This window comes from Tupaia chinensis, unplaced genomic scaffold, assembly GCF_000334495.1.
Source record: "Tupaia chinensis unplaced genomic scaffold, TupChi_1.0 Scaffold000311_2, whole genome shotgun sequence".
Classification (NCBI taxonomy): domain Eukaryota; kingdom Metazoa; phylum Chordata; class Mammalia; order Scandentia; family Tupaiidae; genus Tupaia; species Tupaia belangeri.
This window is the reverse complement of record NW_006159803.1, coordinates 1,334,824-1,340,110: the sequence shown is the minus strand read 5'-3', so window position 1 is coordinate 1,340,110 and position 5,287 is coordinate 1,334,824. Positions and strand designations below refer to the sequence as shown.

Sequence of the window (5,287 nt, the reverse complement as noted above, 5' to 3'; positions counted from 1 at the left end):
TATTTCTCCTTCTCTGTGTTGAAGATCTCACCTTTCTGGTGTCTGGGCTTCCGCAGTTTCTTTTTCTTGAAGTGAGCATTGGTAAGGTGCTTTGGGATTTTTACTTGGCTAATATCAATTTTTGTGGAGGTGGCAATGACAAATTTCTGGTGCATTCTATGCAGTGGAACTTGATTGAGAACCAGTGGTCCATTTACAAGTAGCAAGCCACTGCTCAGCTGCTTCAGGAAAACCACTGTCTTGCCTCTGTGGCATCCAGTGAGGATGATCAGAATGGTCCCAGGAGTGATGCTGGCTCGCAGCTTTCTCACAGGCTGACTGAAGGGTTTTATACTGTGGCTCAACAGCTTTCAAGGCACGTCTTCGGTAGGATAATACCTAGGCATTTTGTACAGTTTAAACACCCGGGTACCACCATTCTTGTCTCCACCTGGTTTTGTGACAGTCGCAAGAAACTTCTCCTTTTTCTTTTCAATCCTGGATTTAGTAGCCAAGTATTTCCTCTTGTACATGACCTTCCTGGAATACATGGCAGACCAGGAGTATCTGCCAATGCCTCGGACTAGGACAGGGTTTCAGCCACAATGAGGCTTCCCCTTCTTGGGCTTTTTAGCCTTGGGGTCACCCTTTTTAACCCTGCCACTGGCATCAGCCTTCTTTGCTTCAGGTTTCTTCTTAGTATCCTGCTTTGCAGCTTTTTCACCTGCCATCTTTTTTTTTTCTTTTGAGAGGTTTTTGCTATAGGGCGTGTGCACTTGCCAGACAGACAGAGAGAGACAGAGAGACAGAAAGCAAGAAATCACCCCCCAGGGGGGATGACCACACCACAATCCCTTCTCCCCCCTTCTCTTTTCGGGATCTTGGGCACGTACGCACTCGCGCCCAACGTGAGTTTAAGCCACCGAGTCCGGGACTCGAACTACGGTCGACTACATGGAGTCCAGCGACATAGCCATTATGCTAACTGCTGGTCCCATCACCTGCCATCTTGTATAGTGGGAAAGCCATGGTGGATATTTCAAGTCATTGAACTATCTTCCTCCGGGGGGTTGGGTTGGGGAAAGACTATGCTGCAATCCCTTCTACATTCTCCTCTCAGGGTCTTGGGCATGCATGCACATGTGCCAGGCATGAGTTTTGAGCCACCAGGTCCAGAACTCAAACCATGGTCAACTACGTGAGAGACCAGCAATGTAACCAACCATTACTCTATCTGCTGGTCTCTATTCATACTTTCTAAAAAAATATTTGTTTACTTTTTATTTATTATTATCATTATTTTTTACTGTGACTACTGAGAAACAGAGAGAGAGAGAGAGAAAGTGAGAAAAGAAGCTGCAAGATTCTAGACTTGAACCGCCGTCAGCCATGAGGGAATCCAGCACTTTAACCACGTCACCTTCTGGTCCCACTATTCATACATTTTAAATGTGCTATGCAGTGAAGTGTTCAGCCAAATGTACAATATTAACTCACTCATAATTACATAAGGGGGGGTCTTCAAAAAGTTCATGGAAAACATATTAAGAAAATATTATGGATTTCAGAATTCTTTGCACCAAAATAAACCCATACTTTAATCCCATTTCCATAAACTTTTTGAAGTGTCCTTATAATATACTTGTCTGAATATTCATTCAGTTTTGTAATAAGTATCCTTTTAGGTATTGTTTAGAAGAGGTGGATTGTTTAGAATTGTGCCCATGAAAACTCAGTTACTAGGGGAACCAGCAGTTAGCGTAATGGCTATGTCGCTGGACTCCCATGTAGTTGACCGCAGTTCGTGTCCCGGACCCGGTGGCTTAAAACTCACGCCGGGCGCGTGTGCGTGCGTGTCCAAGATCCCGAGAAGGAGAATGGAGGAGAAGAGATTGCGGCGTGACCATCCCCCCTGGGGGGTGATTTCTCACTTTCTGTCTCTATGTCTCTCTCTGTCTGTCTGGCGAGCGCACGCACCCTACAGTGAAAATCTCTCAAAAAAAAAAAAAAAAAAAACAGTTACTAGAAGGGTCAGATTGTCCATACAAAATCCATTAGAGAGGGGGCTCATAGGATCCATTCAAGTTTGTTAATTATATAACATTGCTATCACTAGCCAGATTCAGCAATTCCCCTTCAAGGAAAGGGCTTAGCTACAAAATCCACAGTCCTGTTTCTGTGTGACCTAACCACCTGAAAAAATGTGAGCAAGAGGTACTCCAACCTAATCCTCCATTATTTGTATGAACGTTTATCCAAGCTGGTGGCTTCTCTATTCCAATGGTTTTTGGATTTAAAGAGCTATAAAACTATTTAATATCTCTGATTGCTTTTATGAAAAATAACAATCTCTAGTCAACTGTACTCAGACTTGACTTTTCTGTATTAAAATCTAATTTTCCTTTGAAAAGAATAGGTATTATGCAGAGTACAAAGAGTTGAAAAAAGACTAATTTGATTAACAAAACGACTAATTTGTCAATCTGAATATTAGTAGCATTTATTGAACAGTCTACTGTTATAGGACCATTCCATTTTCAATCTACATCTCAGAGCAAATGTAAGAAATGAATTTGAGATAAATACAGACTGAGATAGAAACAGATTGATCTGGGGGCTGATAGGTGGGATGATGGTTGGAGTACTGGACTCCCACATGACCGACTACAGTTTGAATCCCAGATCTGGTGGCTTGCTTTCTCACTTTCTCTTTCTCACTCTCTGTCTTTGGTAAAATTAAAACCTAATCTTTAAAAAACCTAAATAACAATAAAAAATAAATAAATAAATCTTTAAAAAAAAAAAAAAAGAAAGAAACAGATTGATCTGACCAATTAGAACAAATCTCTCTGTCTCTTAAATAAAGATTCAGTAAGCTAAGATAATCATAGTCAGTTTCTTGCATCATCCCTGGTCCATCAGAGGTCCCTCTCCTGACTCTTGGATAAATGGGATATGAATGAAAAGGATGGGCATCCACTCAGAGTCTCTTGAGTTGATCTCAGTGCAGCACTTTTGTTTGCACTCAAGTCACCAGGCAACCTGTACCTAGTCCCTCAGAGGAACTCTTGACACCACTGACTTCCTTTTCCCAATAGCTATCTCCCTCGTGTATTATCACCAGGCTCAAGAAGTGGAGGCAGTGAAGAGATTTGTGCAAGGCCAGCAGACTGAACTGCAACCAGGCTGGGTTCCAGGAAGCAAGTCCTGAGAGAGGCTCGTCATCGGCTGAGGGAAGTCCTGCAAAGGCTGTGAGCTGTGGCCTCTCAACTTTCCCAAGAGCTGGGATGAAGTCTTCAGAACTACAAGAGGATAAAGCTTTGGATATCATGACACATGGCTGTGCAACTTCTGGCCTCTCCAGGGTGGGGCTGCAGTTTTTCTGCCCAGAGTGGTAATGTGTGCTTTTCTGCCCGAGGCAACGTGAGAATGAAAAAAGTGACAAGTAGAAAGCTCCCCCTAGGTTGTTGGGGCCCTGACTGCTTTACTCTAGGCTGATATTTTGGCTCTATTTGGAACTCTATTTACTTTTTTTAGTATCACAGATTTCTTAATTTTACATTACTTTTTTTTTTTTTTTTTTGAGACCCATGGACTTCCTTCCTCCCTTGTTAGCTTTTCCTGTATGGCTTCAAGGAAAAAAGTCATGAGCTGAGCTGGCCCCCTTGGCTTAATGGTTAAGGGACCTGGATCCTACGTGGCTGACAGAGTGGTCTGGACTCCAGCCCCAAAAGATTGAAAAACATACCAGGTGTGTGTGAATGTTTGTCCGAAAATCCTAACAGGATGGCGTAATGGAGGTGAAGGGATTGCAATGTGACCATGCCCCACTAAGAGGTATTTTTTCCTTTCCCCTTCTTTCTCTGGTGAGTTTGTACACCCTCTGGCAAAATAAATAAATAAATGAAGTCATGTGTTCATTTGTCACCTTTTCAGAAATCTTAAGATTCTATGAAAACCAAATGATCAGTTTTCAAGTCAAAATTGAATAGGAAGAAGGCACCACTTTCCACAGTTCTAGAGAAGGAGGAATAAAGAGAACTTCAGAAATGAGCAGAGCAAGTACTAGTTCTTGACTTTTATGAAAATTTCAATTAAAAGTTTATGACCTTAGGAATTTGGAAATTAACAGAAGACAAAGAAACTACATGTGGTGATAAAATATTACATCAAAAATTGAAACTTGGTAAAATTATGAACCTTTCACAATCCCATAGGATGTCACAAATGTGGAATCATTACAAAATAATTTTGACAGAGATGACGTAACATTCACACAAAATGTATTGGGAATTTCAATGAAATGTATTCAGTTAACATCCTGTATTGACTATTAATAATTAAATGTCAGATCAATAAATATTATATCATTTGCAAAGGAAAGAGTTAATTTATACATTCTAACAGTGCAGCAGAACTAACTTCTGTTGAGGAGGGAAGGGCACGTACATAACTTGTACCACATCAGGAAGGCCTCTCTATAATTGTAAGATTGAAATATCATTTCAGTAAGTTTTTAAAAATTTATTTTTCGTAACTTTTTCTAAAATTATTTATATAGTTCAGTTGTGATGCCACAGGCAGTAGGCACCACTGCATGCTGGGGGTCATGCGGACAAGCGAGGATTCAGATCCTAGGTAGACCTGAACATTCTGGATGTACCACATGTACCCATGAGCCTGGCTGGCTGCAAGGCTGGGAGAGGAATGCAGCATGGTTAGACCTTGTTAGGTAGTACTATCTCTTTCTCTCTCAATAAATAAATAATAAAGTTTATATGTATTTATATACACCCAGACACACACACATATGTACACTTACACGTAAACATACATGATTCGCACAGTACTATAGAATTGGTTTTTGTGCTTTCCAACTTACATAAGTAATACAATTTTGGCAGTTCTACATTGTTTTGAAAGAGGTTTTTTCTCTTTTGGATAGTTTGGAGGATTCATGACCTCCCTCAACCCTGCTCTCCTGATACAATAATCATGCCCCGTGCTGCTCAGTAGCACCTGCTCAGCGAAGCAGATCCCCCGACACTGTGGTTGGAAGCCAACCATCGTATTGTCATCATAATTGCTTTTGAGCCAAGGGGACTCACAAGTCACTCAGGTAAGACCTTGACACATAATGAAATATAATGCCTACTAATGATTAATCACATGTAAAATGCCTCAGGTGTCCACAGAACATTTGAAAGACATAGAAAATTTTGCAAGACTTCCTTAGAATTTTTGGTAGTTCATGATATTATCCTTGTCATGGGTCATGGGATCCTAAGCCTAAAATATTTTATAAGCT

At 40.9% G+C, this 5,287-nt stretch overlaps 1 long non-coding RNA gene across 1 annotated transcript in view; it reads left to right on the top strand.

Annotated features, from left to right (window-relative positions):
* LOC102495857 (uncharacterized) overlaps window positions 1-5,018 on the top strand; it is a 50,031-nt gene extending 45,013 nt beyond the window's left edge. Inside the window, exon 4 of the long non-coding RNA XR_334904.2 lies at window positions 4,925-5,018. This is a non-coding gene — a long non-coding RNA (uncharacterized LOC102495857). The remainder of the gene's footprint in view (window positions 1-4,924) is intronic.
* Window positions 5,019-5,287: the final 269 nt, after the last annotated feature.